Genomic DNA, 19,126 nt, shown 5'->3' on the forward strand with positions numbered 1-19,126 from the left:
AATTAACCGCGGCTAAATAAACGTGCTGGGGCAGAGCGAGAGGGGAGCGCAAAGCCCCTGCCCAGCGCCAGGGGCGGATTTACAGCGAAGGGAGCCGGAGGAGGAGCCGCTGCCGCCGGGCCGGTGAGGGGCTGGGCAGGGGGAGAGGAAGGGAGGGAGGGGGCCGGGAAGAGGGGATGGCAGGAGGGGAGGGGAGGGGAGGGGAGAGGAGGGACTGGAGTGGGGGCTGGCGGCTGCTGGAGGGAACGGGGCTCTCCGAGAGCCAGCAGTGCAGGTAGAGCTGGTCCCAAAGGGGGTTCTGCGCATTCCTTCGGTTCTCCCCAACCTCCGGGAATTGCGCTGTGGGATGGACGCATAAGCCCTGCCTGGGACGGCAGACTGGGCTCCCAAGGTCGCAAGGATGAGCCAGGAGGGGAGGGAGCCCCACACCTGCCCCGCCAGCTGGGTCTGGCCCAGGAGCGCTGGGCTCCTCCGAGAGCTCCTTCCCCGTTCGTATCACCTCAGCATCGAGGGCTGGTGCTTCTGCCAGCAAGAGCAGGGATGTGTGGTGCTGGAATAGTTGGCGCTTTCCTTCAGGAGCAGGTTTTTGTAGGTTGTCACCTGAAGATTTTGCTTGTTTTCCGCTTGCTGTTTCTCCCTACGTAACCGTCCCCTAAGAAAACCCTGGCTTAGGAAATTTCCTGCCTGCTTTTTAAGGCCGAGAGCATGCAGTTAACTAGACTTGACGAATAGTTAGCCAAATAGAGGAACAAATAAAAGCAGTGAAAACAAAAACGTGGCCCTGCTGACAGTGCTGCGTGCTTGTCATTGCGATAACAGCACGGCACAATCTGGTTTTGTCATCTGAGATTTATCCCTTTGAGCTCTAGGGGTGAACACCTCATGCTCCAGCCCATGGCATACGGTGGCAACCCGGAAACTTTAGGGTTTTTTGTCTTTTGAAACAAAAGTGGAACATGTCACAGCTTCATTTAGCTCCACGTGCATATTATCTGTCACTTCTAGGGGTGAGAAGCAGGAGCCTGTGGTTAGGTAGGGACAGGCGGTCGGAAGACCACGCGCTGTACGGAAAGATAGGACCTCCCCTCTCCACGCTTGTTGCGCAAGAATATGGAAGTGATGTAACCCCAAGTTCTTTAAGGCTGTGAAATCAGGAAATAAACACCATTTACCGTCCACCACATTGGTGTCTGTGAGTAATTGGCCCGAGCACGCCTGAGGTGGCTGCCGTGCCGTTCCTGAACCAGGTCGCCCAGCCTCAGCAGAGGCAACAGGAGCCAGATTTTGTTTTCTCTGATATAAAACCCAAGCAGCCAAGAGGTCATGGAGGCACTGTCTTGTTCCATTTACTGCCCTGCTTTGATGGTTCTGACAGACCATCAGTGGCTCTGACAGAAACTCCATTTACTGATCCATGTTCTGACAGAGCAGAAGCTGATTTTGTTTAAATTTGTAAACTTAGCAGAAGTAATTTTGCATGAGAGAACCTCAGTCTTTAAAGACCTTAACAAACTAAAAGTATCTTGTGAAGACAACTGGGTAGAGGAGTTCAGCAAACTCCTGATTGTGAGTCAGATTTGGAATTTCTTTGAAACAGAAGCTGCTAAACCTGTCATGAATGAAGTGCAGCTAAGAGTCAGAGAAAGAGAAGGATTCCATTCCACTTCGAGCGAATAACTATCTCTAGAAAACACAGAGAATAAATAGATAGGACATAAGGAATCAAAAGGAAAGAACTGATTTGAGATAAGCTCAGGGTCTTGGATATCAGGAAGCACAACGATAAAGAAGCAATTCCCAGAAGATAAACACAGCACATCTGGAAGAAGACAACACTAAAAAATCTTGAAGGGGAAAAAACCCAAACAATGAAATGAATAACCAACACCCCAAAAATGTTTGGCAATTACACCACAAGAATGGGCTAGAAATTAGAGTATGGGGAAGTTACAATTTAAAGTCAAGAGAGACATCATTTTAATCTGGAAATAGTGTGTAGAGTAACAAAAGCAAAGCCAGCAACTACCAGGGATTTGTAAAGTGATTTGTAAGACTCAAGAGACCTTGCACTCAAATCCAAAGAGGACTGTAGAGCCCTTTGCTAGATTTTTTGAAAGGAGCTAGCACACAAAACTATAAAACATTCACTGGGCAAGATTGGGCAAGATGTCTTACTTTTGATAAATTTGGTCTTTGGAATCATGAATAGAAATTAATGCTTGCCAAGAAAGCTGCCTTTGTTAGAATGGGCATCATAAATACTTTTTATGGGTAAAAGACACAAGCCAGACATGATTTAAAATAATGATTATGTTCTGATCATTCACCTTAGAACTACACATGTTAAATTTGCAATAGCTGCCCATAAAAGCCATTGCTGTGGTACAGGAGAGAAAATCACTGCCAGAAGGCTTGGGTTCTTTAGCTAGCAACAGCTCTCTTAAAAATAGGGAAGGAAATTCATAGAAAAAAAGTGCAACATGATAAATTAAATCAGTACTACAATTAAGAGTTGCTTGGATAAGACAGGAACACAGCTCTGCATTTGAAAAAGTAGAACCTAAGACTATGAGTGCTTGTGGGATGAAATCAGATTTATTTAGGAAAAATATTGTATATCTCCCGACTCTTGGAAAGCATTTTGTCATGGTTTGATGCTGGTGCAATGCCAGTACGCCCATGAAAATATGTTCACCCCAGTGGCTGCTGTGAGATGTGACCAGAAACAGAGCAAAGCAGCCTCCAGCTTAGGAATAAAGGAAAAAACTTTATTAACTTACAATATGAAAAAACACCCAGAACTCAGAATGAAAACCCTCCAGAAACATTCCTCCTCCCCCTACCAATTTCCACCACCACGGGAAATGGAACCTTAGATTCTCAATCCAGTTACCACCCCTCACATAATCAATTCTCGGTTCATCAAGGGAGACAAGAGTCTCTCTTGTACCAGCGGAAACCTCTTGTGTTTCCATGTCACACATGGCACCACCCAGAGAAAACCTGCCATCCTGACATCCTCCTTCCATGTACAGCGCTCTCACCACCGTCCATGGACCAGGACTGCTTATAGGGTTCCTTTCAAGGATGCTTTGCCAACTACCAAAAATAACAGTTTCTCTTTTTTGGAACAACAGTCCCCCCATCTTCACCTCCCCTAGGACCGAGGGCCCCACCACACCCTCCTTATCTTTCTCTGTTCACTCCTGCCCTTGCTGTCACTGCAGCAGGTCACTCCCACTCCTGCACTGGCAATCACTGCAGCAGATCACTCTCTTGTCTCAAGCCATTGCATCCCCCTAAATGCATCTCTGTGTTACAGGAAAATTGAATCAATCTATGGCTGTGCAAGAAAAAGTCCAGCCAAAGGCTGCTCCATCATCTCTTCTCACCTAGGATTCTTCTTCTGACATCCTTCACTCGCTCTGACTTTCACCACACTTGCCCGTTTCCTTCTCTTTCGTGTCTGTCTCTCTCCTCGTTCCAGTCAAGGAGGACCAGTGTAAAGTTTTCACTGTCCAAGAAGGCTCTGCCCACCCGGCAGTCTGGGCCCGTTCTCGCCACAATTTCAGGACGGCACAAGCACAAGAACAGGCACAGGCTCTCTCCCTCCCTCTCTCTCTCTCTCTCGGGTGGGACAGGGGTGCTGCCCGCTGCCTCTGAGTGTTCCCCCACCCTTCCACCCTGCAGCTGGGCAGGGGAAGTCTGGCATCTTCCACCAAGAGAGTGGGCGTTCCCCTGGGAATTCTCTGCTTTTAACCCCCCGTGTTCTCAGAGGCGTATCCGTGTCTTCAGTGGTTACACCAAGTGCCACTACTCAAATCTGACCACTGCTTGGTCTGACCACAACCTCCCAAAAAACTCACTTCCTTATCAACCTAGGGTGCATTTGGGTCTGCTGATCCCAGGGATCCTCTCCCATCCTATTCCCTGGCTGTCATAAAATGGAAAAGCTTCTTTCACAGAGGATGCCATGATATATTGGCATCATGTAGCTGGTGCAGGAGGATGAGTGATGCCTCTTTTGCTCTACTTGAACTTCAACTTGCAAGTCTGGCCAATTCCAGTAACAATTGTTCAAAATGTTATATGCAGTGAATATTCAGGAAGCATGCAAGTGTACATCTGCATGAATAAAAATCTTCCAGAGAAAAGCTCATAATGCTTTATGAGGTTATTTTTTGATCTGAACTTTTCCCAAGTGAATAAATTTCATCCCAAACAAGGATGGGAGATAATTTTAAGTAAAGCCAGTCATATTATTTTGACATTTTGAAACAGAGTAAAAAACACAGACCATCATTTTGCTAATGTAGGATCTAACTAAACTAGACTCATTGGGTGTAAATAGTTTCTTACAGTGCTGAAAATTATGTTTCTCCATGGCCGCATTGATTTGACAAGTAAAAGCATTCTCAGCCCTTCATTACTTGAATCACCAAGAGCACCCAGTGGTGGATGTCTAGACCAGTACAGATATTGAAAGTAGAACTGACAAGACAATGTCAGGACTAAAAATTTCTTTTCAGCTGTTCCCTTTTCCTCACTGGACTGAAGTCACACGTCTGCATGTTCAGTGAGTGCCCAACGTTCATTTGGAAAATATTACTTGTTAGTATTGTTTGATATCTCCGGGATCTTCACCATAGATCTATTTTACAAGTATTTTTGGAAAAGAACTTGGAAACTCATTTGATTAAACCTCTCTGCTCTAAAGCAAAAATAAAATTGACCATTTAACCGGTACCTCGAGCACAAGAATTCTGCACAGCTGCAGGTGACCTGCTGTAGATGACAGTGGTTTTACCCCAAAGAAGGATTGAGCTGCATCCTCTTTTTGCTTGTTTGGTTGATTTCTACCTGTGCTTTCTTCTCTTTTTACCATTTGTGTAGTATTTCTGACCATATATCTGACCAATAATTTTGATTACTAATCCTGTCCTCCAATGTAATTGTGCTATCTCCAGATCATCGTTAATCTGGAAATAGAATAAGTAATATAAAATGAAATGTTTTAGTCTAGACTGTGGGTTGTTTTTTTTTTTTCTTACTTAGAAGAATGTGATTTGAGACTATTTCAAAAGCATTGCTCAGATTAGGTAGTCAATGTCTTTTTTTATTTTTTTTTTATTATTATTCATCCTCTTCTTTGTTCTCTGCCTGTGCCTTCCTTGCTTTGGTTGAGTCTCTTTGGTTAGCTTTGATGTTCTTGTTTTCACATAGAAACTTGAATTATTTCATTTTTCAGCATTATTTCAGGCCAGGAAATGAGATTAGTTGGCATAACTTCCTTTTCTCTTACCCTTGAAATATAGGCACTGATTTGGTATATATCCATAATTTGGCAAAATTTATTTCACTATTTATTTATTTATCTGTTTACTTTCCTGTATTTGCCTGAAGTTAAAAGAAAACTTGAAAGCTATAATGCAATACTGCGTCTTTAAAAATTTAAATGCCTGTGATAAAAATCAGGCCCCTGATAAAAATGCAATTTAAGGTGAAACTGCCTAGTTGAGACATGCTATAGCAAACATGTTAAACTGCATAACACAGCACTACCCGTTCCTTCTGTTATCTCACAAGCAACAAATTCCATCACTAACAGTTCTGTAAATCCATATTCCTTTTGATAAAATATTCCAGGATTGAAGAAATAAACCTGGAATTTGTAAATTAAGCAAGCCCAGAATTGAAACATGTTATTTATATATATATATATATATATATATATACACATTTGTAAATTATTATTACTGAAAATATTCTGTTTCATCTGTTAAAAAGAATATTTTCATTCATTGCCATTTGCTTTCTTTCTGCCAAGAAAATGCTGGAATAAATATTCAAAACTCGAAAGCAATAAAAAGAGTGAAGCCTATGCTGTAACTCCCCAATAAATCACGGGCTGAGTCACGCTTTCCTCAAGGGAACTGATCTTGCTGCAGAAATCTGAAGAAACAGTGTCTTGTTTATGACCATCGTGAAGAAAATAAAGGACCATGACCCAACAGGTGGGCAGTGGTGGTGTGGGGGTACTTGATTTTATCCCCTCTGCTCATAATTGGATGTTGAATGTGGAAGTTATATGCACTAATGCTGTGGCAGGCTGAAGCAGAGAAATGTGAATTGAAATAAACTTCAGGAAATTGTGTAAATTCTTTAAGTGGCTTGGAATTTGTTTCCTGCAAAGGCAGCAATAGTGATTTGTTTACAAAAAAATGTCCTTCCTCAAGCTGAATTTATAGTCTTTTAACATTGGATTTGTTAAGGCAATGAAATGCTAACTTATCCTATAGGGAACTTTAAATATGAGGATTTTCCTGTGTATTGTTAGTGACTATAAGGCTGGGAAGACGGGTTATAAGGGTATCACTTGCACCACAATTGGCACTTGAAACTTGATTATTGTAAATTTCAGGTGCCAGTACTTCATCCTGGCTGCCAAATCCAGCTGTTAGCATAAAAACCTCTGTGAAAGTTACCGGAATGTGATTTTGTACCCCACAATTGTCACTCTCACTCAGCTTACACTGGTTTCTTGTGCTGGCTTTGCTGGCATGCTCTGTTTACACGTTTTGCTTTTATGGATGCATGTAAAATTAATTTATAGCTCTCAAATATGTGCAGAGGCTTTCCTTACCTAGGCTGACTTTTGGGAAGTCAGGAAAAAGGTGCCAGACACCTGCCAGAATTGCTGGTTCACAGTTCATTTGACAGGAGATCCTGAGCTGATGATTTCTTGGGGGCAGGCAGTGTTTTACACTCGTCATTGCACATAGCAGTCAAAATATTAATAATATTTCAATTAAAATAGGCAAAATAATTTGGGAGGTGATCACTCATGTCACTCAGTGTTATCTTTTTAGAAGGCATCTCTTACCAGTCAAGAGAAATTTAAATTTTACAGGTTGTCAGTATTAGTGGTGCAAGGCTGAGGTGGAGGGCAATTTTCAGGATTTGTGTGACCACCTCCCACCAAATATTTATCACTTACAAAACCACAAAATTGTCACCAATGTTGTCATCAATAGTCATAAATTTAGGTCTGTTAGCATTATTCTTCACGTGCAGCCATTTCTGCTTCAGAGTGAACCTGGTGTAAAATTTAGTGCACTAAAATGGAACCGAGAAATCTCATCCTCACCTGTTTCAGACTGACGTTTATCAGCATTTGCTTGAAATAAAAATGGCAGCATAATTCATACCCGTCAGCTAGCAGAAAAAGTGAACTTTCTTTAGCATAATGGGTCCTGAGGCCTCTACTTAGCACTCTCCAGTAATGAATTCTAAAAACTAAATTTTTCAAGATTTAGCAGACTAAAGCAAAGGTTTCAAAATCTCCAGCTACTTCTGCATAATTAAAAATGCATTGTTTTTTTCAGGTGGGAGATCTACTTTATATCCCAGGACAAATCCAATGTTAAAAGACCACAAATTCAGCTTGAGGAAGGACATTTTTTTAAAAATGACTATTCCTGAATTTGCAGGAAACAAATTTAGAGCCACTTGAAGTGCTGTTGTGAGAAAAAAGACCTCTGGAAATTGAGCAGGTTGAGAATTTTTCTTGGAAGTGTGTGAAGATCTATCTTCTGTTTTTCTTTTTTATTTTTCATTTCTGAAAGTTCCTTTTCGAGACTAGAACTCTATTTGTTGTGGCATAAAGGGTTCAGTAGAACATATAAAATTTGGGATGAATTATATCCTGGTTTTGTGATAGGAATTTCATGTCATATCTTTAGTGTTTGGGGATCTCAGGCAAAGACAGAGAATAAGATTTCAGAGTCCATAAATTCAATGAAACAGCCTTGATAATGATGAAACAGCATATTAATAATACATTGTTAATAACAATCCTGAAAATCTGGTGTGGAATTCCACTGGAATAACTGACCAAGACATGCAGCTGACACATGGCAGTGGCATGCTTTCATTAGCAAAGTCTATGAAAATGAGGGAACTGGTCTAAAATCAGCAATTACAGGTTTTCCAGTACTTTAATGGAATTTTCCAGTACTTTAATGGAATTTTCCAGTACTTTAATGGAATTTTCCAGTACTGCTTCCCTAGAGAGCGCCCTGAAAACGAAGTAATGGTTGAATGTTATTGAAACAAAATAGCTAGAGGTAATCTTCATGAAACCACCACATTCATCTCCAGGAAAGGGTCAGATTTCATGGACTGATCTCACAAAATCACCAAATTCACCTCCAGATTTCTCAGGCTGGCTCTCAGAAGTGTGTGGTGTCTCTGTTTCTCTGGGATCTCACTGGTTTTGGCAAAATCACCTGCTGCTGGTGTTGCTTGCAGGTCCAGCCAGCAGCTGTAACCCAAAAAAGATGAGGACAGTTCCTCTCTGAGTCATCATTATGCCTTTGTGTTCCTGGGTGGGTCAGCAGCTGGGCTGGCTTCCAGCAGTTTATCCTCAAAACGGGTGAAGGGTCATCAAGACTGCACAGCCTCCCTAAGGATGTCTGAGCCCCTTGGAATTCCTGCTGTGCTGTGTAGATGTGCAGCTTCTGATCCCAGGCAGTCTAGAAATCGTGGATTGCCACTTGTGTTAGGATGTATTCTTGCCAGTTTGTGGCCAGGATGTGTAGTCTTCCCTTTTAGCCCATATATGGGCAAAAAAAAACCAAGAAAAAAAAAAAAATTGGCAGTTGGAATCCTTTTAATGGCACGGAATGGGGATTTGGAATGCTGCCTGCATGCTGTGGGTTGTCAGGTATGGATTTTCATCCTTATTTCCTTGTGAATGACTTGGGATAACTGAGAAGCTTTATGAGATCGTGCCCTATAAATAACAGCAGGTGAAAACAGTTTGGGCAGAAACAGAAAACAAAACTTCTGGATGTAAATAAGAAGTAACGCTCCTTCTGTAGCTTAGACAAAGTATGTGCAGCTTCACTTCTGACTTCTCAGAGAATCTTCTTTTTCCTAGAAGAAAGAAATGGGCTATGGCCTGTGCCCTGCTTTCCTTTTGTTTCTTTGCTGCAGAAGCCAGCACACGTGTAGCCACTGCTGGGCTCTGCTTGGCAAGCACCAGAGCACAGATGCCAGGCTCTGGAATGCTTTTTCCAGGACTGACTGTAGCTGTCAGCCTGGCTGGATTTCCTCCTCCAGGCTGGTCCCACATTTGGCTGTCAAAACTGCTGAAGGAGCTGCGGACAGGACTGGTGTCAGGATTAGTCTGGTTTGCTGTGCTAGCCTTCAGGATGCTGGGATCTGCTGTGATTTCCATTCACAAAAAAAAAATATTCTTTTATTGTTTTGGAACAAAATTCTAGAAGTGTGATTTGGATTTCTGGTGGTTTTGTTTGTTTTGCCTTTTTTTTTTTTTTTTTAGAGCTCCTTTTCAAATTACTTTTGTGGCAGCAGAAGAGAAAACTCCACATTTATTTCAACTGTTAGAACACATACAGAAAACTGCAAATGTACAAATTCTGCCCATGTTTTTTGAGCAGGCCACAGATTTATCAAGTTCCTTCCCAGATTTGCTCATAGCTAAATGGGAGAACCCTACTGCTTTCTGCATTTCTTCAGGATTGGGTATCTTGAATATTTTTAAAGTTAGCAACAGGGCAGATGGCTACTTTGTGTGTTTAAAAACAGCATGTAAGGACAAGTTAAGGACATTGGTCAGTTTGTGACTAAAGCAGGAATACAAAAGAATACTGACACAAAACCTCTGTTTGCCTCTGGAACAAATGCACCAATCCAAACTTCTTCCTTAATGTTTTGTATGCATCAGATAATGGTGTCATTCCAATGGGAAGCAGACTAATTTGCACAGAAAAATGAAAGCTGGGAAATGCTTCCATCAGTGAAGTTCCTGGAAAAAGAAGGGGGAAAACATCAAGAAGCAAAAATGCTCAAAAAATAAAGATCAGGGATGGAGGTAATAGTAAAAAGAAGTGGCAGAAGCTGCATCAGGGAGGACTGCATGTGGAGACAACAAACTCTAAAGCTTGTGGTCTTGAGTCCAAATCACATCACAGGAACATTTCAAAACTTGGGCCTGCACTTTGTGTCCCAGAGACCTTAAACCAGCTCTGGAATGAAGCAGTACTTGACAGGTATTTGAGGAAAAGGTAAATTTCTGTTTTTCAGAGGCAATGGCAAGGAAAGAACAGTGAAAAGTACAAAACCTCCACCCTATGATTAATGTGAAGATGATGTAAATCTTCCTCCATTTGTTACATTTCTTCTTCCGATGAAAAAGAAAGGATCTAGTGGGATAGACATTCCAGAAATACCTTCTTCTACTTTCTTTTTTTTTTTTTTTTTTTTTTTTTTTTTTTTTTTGTTTGGAAAGAATAGAAAAAAATAACTAAACCTTTTATTGATCGAAAAGACTTAAAGTAAGAAAGTGGCATTTAAAAAATTGGGGGAGGGGGGAGGGTGGTGTCTTTGGGATGGAATAATAAATTAAAAGGATCTAAGACACTTTAAGGAGTTGTGAGGAGAATTCATTGCCATGTCTGGGGCTGGGGCCACAGAAAGTGTGTGTGTTTTATTTGGTAAACATCAATAAACTTCTCAAATACACTCATCAATAAACTTCTGAGAGGTTCTACTGGAAGGTTCCACAAGGTCCTTACCTGAACCAGCCTGGTTTGCAGGGATAGCTCTTCCTGGATTTCACTTCTATTTCTAATTGCAGTCAAAAACAGGAACCAGAGAGGCAAAAAGAAGAAAAAAAAATTGCAAACAAAGGGCCACTGTAGCAATTCTGCTAAACAGTTATATTTAATATATCTCACCAAGAATTACAGAAAATTGCAACGAAAGTTCTGTAGGACAGATGTGAATAAAATGCCATCCATCTCCAAGCTGTGAATTCTTCACAAAACTAAAAATCTTATCAGAGAAATCAATTCTTTTGTCTCCTTGATCTGATTTAGGCTCCACAAGAAAAAAAAAAAAGTTCCAAAATAAAGTGTACTAACCTTTTTTTGGGGCTACACTTGAATTTAGCAAGTTATGAGTTCAGAAACAGTATCTTTATAGATTTACAGTTTCAATACTCAAAATAATAATGTGACCACAAAATTAGTCCTGTTCTTTAGTGGTGCAGGATACAGGATGCTGCACTCGATCTGAAGCTAATAAGCAGGCACATGAATTCCAAAATTTTAAATGCAGCTAGCTATCTGCTGTTACAGAAGTGGGAGAGGTTTTATTCTACACCTCCAGAACTTTTATGTGATTTTTTCTTTGTTTTATTTATCTACAAGATGGGAATTAAAGGCACAATCTGTATTTGGAAAACAATCACACTTGAAATTTTGAAAAGCATTTATAGGGAAGTGGGGGAAGCCTGACTTTGCTTTCTTCTAGAAGAAAAAGCAAGCAGAGCTCAAGGTTTGCAGCAGGTCCTTGAGATTCCAAATGCCCAGTTTGCTATGACCTTAATCCTGCAAATAAAAAAAATACTTTGTGAACTTTTGGAATGCAATGAATTCCATTGCATTTCCATAGCAATGGAATAAGAAAATAGTAATAGTTATATCAAATACAAGTTTAAAAAAGCTCTCAAAATTTCCTGTCCTTCTGCTAGTTATGGCAAACAAAGGCAGTGTGAGAAAGGAGAGGAAATAAAAATAAAGAAAAAGAACAAAAAAAAAAAAAAAAAAAAAGGAGTTGCAGTTGAATTTACATTTGTTTGTGAAATCTTAATGAATCCAGTGAGCATTTTGGAGATGGTGACTTGGCTTGCATGTTGCACTGTGCTTTCTGCACTCTGGGCTTTCTCCAGGACTTGTGACTGAATTTAGTAGCTCCCACGACTTCTTTTCTGATAATTCACATTTCAGCCTTTTTAAATGAGCCTGTGACCTTCTTGGGTGCTGTGGTTGTAGTTTGGGAGTCCTCAAGTAACTAAAATTAATAAATACTTTTATGGAAATTTACATCCACTTGAAAACACCCAACCACTGCATAATTTCAGTACAGTGTGGCCCCAGTAAACTGAGAATTTGTTGGATGGGACACGTCATCCTTCAGCATCCAGACAGTTTGTATTTAAAGGAAAGAAATAACCATTTAATTATTTTCACTGGAGATCCTCTGTCTGCCTCTATCACCCATCATTGACACAATTGTGTTCTTGGCCAAATCATAAACTGAAAACCAAAATGCTGCCTTTGCTGTGGTGTGGTTATTTTTAATGATATTCTTTTTCTTTTCTTTTTTTAGTGGTGTGGTGTTTGGTTTTGGGGTTTGATTTTTTTGTTGATGTTGTTGTTTTTTAATTTTGTTTTGTGCTTTGTTTTCTGGGTTTGTTTGTTTGTTTGTTTTGGTTGGGGTTTTTTTGGTTGTGGTTTGGTTGGTTTTTTTTGGTTTTTTTGGTTTGTTTGTTTTTTGTTAGTTCACACAGAAATTCCAGCACATGAGAGAATAGCTTATATTGTAACTTTTTTCAAAAGTACAGACTCACAAAGCGAAACAAGTGTTAATGAAATTTTGAAGGAGAAAAATTCAAATATTTCCCACAGCTTTTTCCTATTTCTAGAATGCTACAAGTAAGTCTGACCGTCACAGCTGGATCTCCTTTTCTTCCAGGAGATTTCATGCAGTTGGAAAAAAACTGAAGTCAGTAATTCAGAATAATTCATATAAACACAATTGTGGATTCTTTGGGACTTTTTCTACTTCTGTTGGCAAATGGAAGAATGAAATATCAGGAACACAGATATTAATAAGTGGTTCTTCAGGCAGTCAGATTATAAGGGACAATATAGACAAACACATAATGAAATTCATAATAAATTCATCATGAAAAGCTGGACAAGGACACCAAGCCTTGTGTCTGCACTTCATGGCTCCTGAAACTGGAAAATTCTTTTTTCCCCTTCTGACCTGGAGGAAGAGAAAATCTTTTGTTCAGAAAAAAAGGTGCAGAATCAGAGCAGGGCAGGAAAGCCAAATGCTCTTCAAAACAGAAAAGATGCGTGTGGAGAAAAGGGTCTCAGTTTGCTACTGGATGTGTCTGGGGGATGGTTGAAGAGGAATTGGGCCAAAATCAAAGTTTCCCTGAGAGCTTTGGAGGATGCAGTGAAATAAACTCAGCTGACAGTGCCAGGCAGATGAAAACAGACAGTTAAAATTAATTTTGCCTTTAATCTGTAGAAATTATCATAGGTTCTCTAGGATTTAAAAACCCTAATAAAGAATGGGAATTACAGTAAGTAAATACATATTCTAAAAGGGATGCAAGTATTACAGATTACAGATAATGAACATGGATCTCTGTGCACAAGACGTGCACCTGAGGTGGCTGCTTTCTGCTTTTTGGGTTGTTTTGTTTGGGTTTTATTCTTTTTTCAAAACAGCTGAGTGCAGATGGCTGGCTGAGAGAAATGACAATTATCTTGCCTTCCCATTTTCCTATCTACAACAGACAGTGGGGGGGAGGAAGAGAAAGAAATATGCCAGATGTGTTTCTAGCATGTTAATGTGAAGCAAACTGCAGCAAATGTTGACATTTTGGCATTGAGAACATTGCTTTGACTAGGGTCTAAGTGGTGGAATGTCAACATTCTTCACTTTCCCCTAGTAAAATATTTGCTTTAAAACGTAAATGAAGACCAAAGAGCTTTTTCTTCATATTGGCTTGCCAAAACATCTGGATTTCTGTTTACATTTGCTGGCATCACAGGGTTATCCTTAAAAAAAAAAAACAAACCTTGCTTTTATTTTCTGATTTCTAACGGAACCTCTCACGCATAAAGTGCTATTCTGAGCAATGCAATATTTTCTGACTATGGGAGTAATCTTAAATATAAAGTAAAGCAGTAGTAGCTGAATCAGGAGCAGGTGAAATATGAAATGCTACCTCCCTGTGAGGCTCAAAAAACCACTCAAAGCCAGGTAAAGCTCATACAGGACTCTCTTCATCAGCTGATGATTAATTTTAGTGTCAAAAGGAATAAATTTTAAATTTTTTTCTGCTGTTGCAGGAAGCAAATCTAGCACTTTTTTTTTTCTCTTTTCATATTCTGTGTTTTCAAGAAAGCATGAAGCAGAGAAGGACCGCTGCCACTAAATTTGTGTATTGATAATTATATTTCAGTGATTGCAAGAGCTACCAGTTGGAGTCCCATACACCTGGTGTGTGTTTACACAGACAGTATGACTGAAAATTACTACCAGAAAGCAATAGTAAGAAAGCAGACAAAAAAAAAATTCAGAAAAGCCAAAATTTTCTTGAGTGATTTTCAGCCTCACTCCAAGGTTCATCTGCCTCCAAAATTAGCTCAGCTACCAGTGTATTTGTACTTATTCTTTCTCCATCTCTACATTCATTACAGCTTCACTGAGCCAAATATTTCTCTTTCATGGCTAGACTTTGTTGGAAAATTAGGCTAAACAGCCTTGTAATGGAGACAGTATAAAGCAGTTACTGAATTTTGTTCAAACTTAGACCCTTTAAACTAACCATTAACCAAACCAAAACAATAAACCCAGTGCTGCAATCCCTCTTTGAAATAAAGTTCATTAGCAAGAAAAAAAAACACTAAGTGAAAAATCTCTTTTTTTTTTTTTGAAAGTAGTTTAATTGGCTTATTCATTTAGTGAGCACAAACAGTCATCTGACTACAGAACTGAGGGTTTTTTTCATCCCAGAGATATTCCTTACAGTATTTTATTGTGCTTAATGTAAATGGATATACATTCTTGTATAAAAATTAGGAATATGCTGCTGGGGTCTGTTAGTCCAACTGTTTATTTTACACATGTGTATTTATATGAGGAATATTTTAGTTATTACACTTCACATCAGTGAAAAATTAACGTCCCAGTGTATTTTTATACAGTTGAACTTCTATTATTGTTACAGTCAGAGAAGGGGCTGTAAAAATGGTTTTGTTTATGAGCATACCAGTTCCTTTGTGTCTCCAAGTCACTGGGAAGTTACAGTAATGGCTCTGTATTTACGGATTATATTTTACAGTCTTTGCCCTGGGGACTCCAGCACCTATTTTTTCCAGTTTCTAAAACGGTGTATCTTGAAAGAATTTCATAAACCCATGTCTCAGTTTGTTAGGAGCACTCTAACCACCAATAAAAGACGCTTCAGACTTTGGGCATCTTGATTCAAAGACAGTGAGATCCGCTCCATCTCTTAACTGGCCCTAAGGCTGTGAGGTCTAGGAGATTATTTTTCTCGCTGTGGAGCAGTCAACAAGGCAGGTGTGAGAGACATTGGCCTTGATTTGAGGCAAAGAAATTGATAAAGAATTCAAATTACATTAGACAAAGCTCATCTGGAACATCTGCTGTAGGTGGGGGTCACGCAATTCGTTTATTGTGGATTTTGTGTTGTCTTTGTTGCTGTTCACTTTGGACTCCCTGGGGATGAGAGAAATTGGAGGGTTTTTTCTTGCCTAATTCTCGGGTTTTTTTCCCATGTTGGTTTCTTTCTTTTAGAAACTGCCATTACACAACTGCTGGACACAAAAACTTTGTTTGAACGTGTGGTAGCCTGTGCATGCAACAGCAGCCGCAGTGTTTTGAAAGTGATCACAAAGCTGAAGTGACATCTTTTTCAACTTACAGATATAGAATATATCTATACAAAGATCTGTCTGCAGCTCTTTTGCTTCAAAAGGCCTTGTCAGAAATTACAGCTGGGCATCTTTTAGGAGTTGTTAAGCATCCCACTTTTTTTTTTTTTTGGACTCACCTACTGCAGGCTATATGGGGTCAGCAATCTGAGCAGGTGAATATCTCCCCTGGAGTGAAGTAATTAATTATCTCTGTACCTCATTGTGCGTTTTTTAGCTCTGCCTCACTGTCTATTTGTTTCTTGTCGTGATGCTTGAGGTGAAAGAGTTCCCTCTGATTTCTCTGAGTATCCTTTCTGTAGAGCACAGATCCAAATAGGCTAAAATAGACGCTGAAAGAAATCAACAACGGCAAAATTAAAAGTGGGTGATGTTAGAGCTCTTATAGACACAGAAACTGCAGAATCAAAGGGAAAAAATTAAAAAAAATAAACAACAAACCCAACCAAACAAGTGGGGAGAAATGCTCTTTTGACAAAGGAAAATCTAATGACAAAATTCAACCCCTCACCCCCAGCCACCAGGCCAGAGAAACAGCAGCCCTCAGACCTTACCAGAGCACAGCCTCTCCTCTCTGCATCACCGCCTCCCTGTCACCTTGGGGCAGGGTTATGCACTTCAGTATTTAAATTGCTCTTAAAAATGTCATCAGAAGCCAGAATACTCAACATGAAATTTCCCTAGATCTCGTTAATCAGTACTTTAATGAAAGTCCTTGTAGGGATGAATGCTCCCAAATGATTTGTTAAGTGACAGAAAGATTTCCTGGGTAATCTCAGTGTAAGATGCTGATTAATCTCTCAGCATTTGTGATACCTCTTCCCAAAGCTTGGCCACTTTGTCCCACTCATGAAGCAAATCGATGATGTCTCCCAACTGAAAGAGTTTCACGACACTAAAAAAAATTTCATCTCTTTGTAACCCAAGTGCCTCTTTTGCTTTTATTTAGTTAATTAACAACACTTTCATCTCAGCAGGTCAAAATACCTCCTTTTGCTAACTCCCCCAACACGCTCCCCTGTGAAATGTCAGTTTCACAAAGCCCTTGGCAAACCAGTCTGTCATAAAAGCAGGTTTGGGGTAAACCTCACCTACACCTTCCATTTAAACCTGCTGTGTGAAATAGTTACTCCAAGGCTCTTCTACCTACTTCATTTTCCTTTGCCAAGGACACATTCCGTCTGAAAAGGTGATAAATTATCAGTAATGAGAGACTTTAAAGGTAACTTTTCAGGTTTTTTTATATATATAAATATAAATATATAAATATATATATATATATATATATAATAAAAATATATATATTATATATATATAATATATATATGGTTTTTAGGGTATCTAGGTCAAGGATGAGAGATGAAAAATCTTGACTCCATGTTTCAGGAGGCTGGCTTATTATATTATGATATATATTATATTAAAAATGTTATATTAAAACTATACTAAAAAACAAAAAAAAAATTATTAGAAAACAAAACAAAAATAAAATAGAATGAATAACAAAAACTCGTAACTAAGACAGTCTAAACAGTCAGACTTTGATTGGTTATTAATTAAAAACAACTACATGGGACCAACCACAGCTCCACTTGTATTCTAAAATATCAAATAGTCATTGTTTTCATTTATTCTTAGAACTCCCCAACTTCTCAAGAAAATAAAATCCTAGCAAAAGGATGTTCATAAAATATCATAATTACATATATATAAAGGGATATAAAGGTGAAACAACAGTGAGAAAAAAAAATAAGCACAGCACTACAGCTTTTCCAAATTAAACTCTTATCTCTCTTTTCTCTACCTATTTCACAGCCCTAAAGATGGAAGGCTTGTAAATGAGATGTATTTCTGTGCAATTGTATGAAATGATGCCACTCCAGGCAATTTTAGGTGCACATAGAAATTGGTCTTGTAAAATTCCCCCAGAATTTCACCCAGTGAAAATCGTCCAGGATCTTATCTTTTCTTTCAGTTTGAGGTAATGTGGGTGAAGTTACTATTTTTAGTAAGCTAAAGGGAAAATGTGTTCAATACTTGTAAAACTGATTACATCATGCTCTGGAAGCTAAAGAGGAAATGTTCTGAGCGCCCACACAAAAAGTTTTGTCAAAATAAATGAAATGCTGCCCTCTTCTGATTAAATTTGATCTTAGAAGCAGCTGCACTTGCGATGGAAGAAGAGGTTTGAGGAGAAGACTGAAACGAGTTAAAAATAGGGCTTGGCAGGTGGAGGAACCCCCTCTGCAGGGAATGTACTGGGGAACCTCCGTAATTTGTGTGGCAAATAATGTCCCACATCAAAGCAGGAGCTACGCGGAGCCTGAGTAAAAGCAGCTGGCACTGCACTTGTGTATTTCGGGGTAATTCTGTGGCATGGCCTGTAGTGCAAGCAGCAGATGGATTAATTAAAGCGCATCTGGCATGGTTTTCCCTTAGTTTAGGCATGGAACTTCTTGCTTCTCCAGTTTTTTGAAGCTTTTTAAATGTCCAAAAAGCAATCCAAGCCCCCGAAAAGCAAGTGCACTGGAGACCTGTCAAACACAAGCACCCATTTGAGCTGCAAACTGCTCAAAGTGTGAGCGTGCTGCAAATGTCACATGCCTTTGTTTGATGCCCTCTCCTAAATATTTTTTCACTCACTAATTTCTGGCACTTTCAATACTTTGTATTAATTATTTCTCTAAGTGCAAAATACGAGTGGGACACTGGTCTTAAGTTAAAGCATTTTGCAGACCTACAAGCATAAAAAGATTCAAAAACCAGATCATAGAGAAACATGTACATGTTGAGCCACTTCTCTGACCAGTTTAACTGTTTTGGTTGTAACTTCTTTATGATTATTTCACACCGGAGTCCAGCTGTAAATCACCACATCCTCTGAAAATCCACTGAGTGTGGATGCTTGAGTCAAGGTTTCATTTGGCCTTTCTCACCTGGATTCCTTTTTTTTTTTTTTTTTAAGGTATTTTAAATACACAACAATATGTAAATGGCATGCATGTACCTAATTTTCTGTTCAAAAAGAAATATAAAAGCACTTACCAGAAGAGCTTTCAACTGATTCATCCGAATATAAAACCCGAATATAAAACAATGCTTCCACTTACATGCTTTTAGGCTGAGCAAAATTATCTTTCTGCCCCCTGCTGAACCTTTGAGTGTTAGAGCTGAAGTGAAAAACAGGTATAACGGGCTATTTGTAACATGGGAAAATAATTACAGAACTAAAAACGCACAATAATGGCACTGCTGCAAGAGCCACTGGGCTGCTTGGAGCTGATTCTGCTGCACGCATTTATCTCGCTGCAGCTTTCTTTCTGTCAGTGGAGAAAACGTTACTAAAGATTATTAAATTAATCACAAAAACAAATGTTTGCAGGCTTTGTGGCTATAAACAGTGGCAGAACTGGAAACAGGTGCAGTCATAACTTGCAGACTACGCCAGGAAAAGAAAATGTCATGAATTTTGTAAAATCAGCTGGTTCAAATGGAGTAAAGCATCCTTCTGTTTTTGTACAGATCTTTACATGCATCTGTGTCACTCAGAGGGGAAT

At 39.5% G+C, this 19,126-nt stretch overlaps 1 long non-coding RNA gene across 1 annotated transcript in view; it reads left to right on the forward strand.

Annotated features, from left to right (window-relative positions):
• LOC119695793 overlaps window positions 1-19,126 on the forward strand; it is a 22,406-nt gene continuing 3,280 nt past the window's right edge. The window contains exon 1 of the long non-coding RNA XR_005255388.1: window positions 1-123. This is a non-coding gene — a long non-coding RNA (uncharacterized LOC119695793). The remainder of the gene's footprint in view (window positions 124-19,126) is intronic.

Source organism: Motacilla alba, chromosome Z, assembly GCF_015832195.1.
Source record: "Motacilla alba alba isolate MOTALB_02 chromosome Z, Motacilla_alba_V1.0_pri, whole genome shotgun sequence".
In the NCBI taxonomy this organism is placed as follows: Eukaryota; Metazoa; Chordata; class Aves; order Passeriformes; family Motacillidae; genus Motacilla; species Motacilla alba.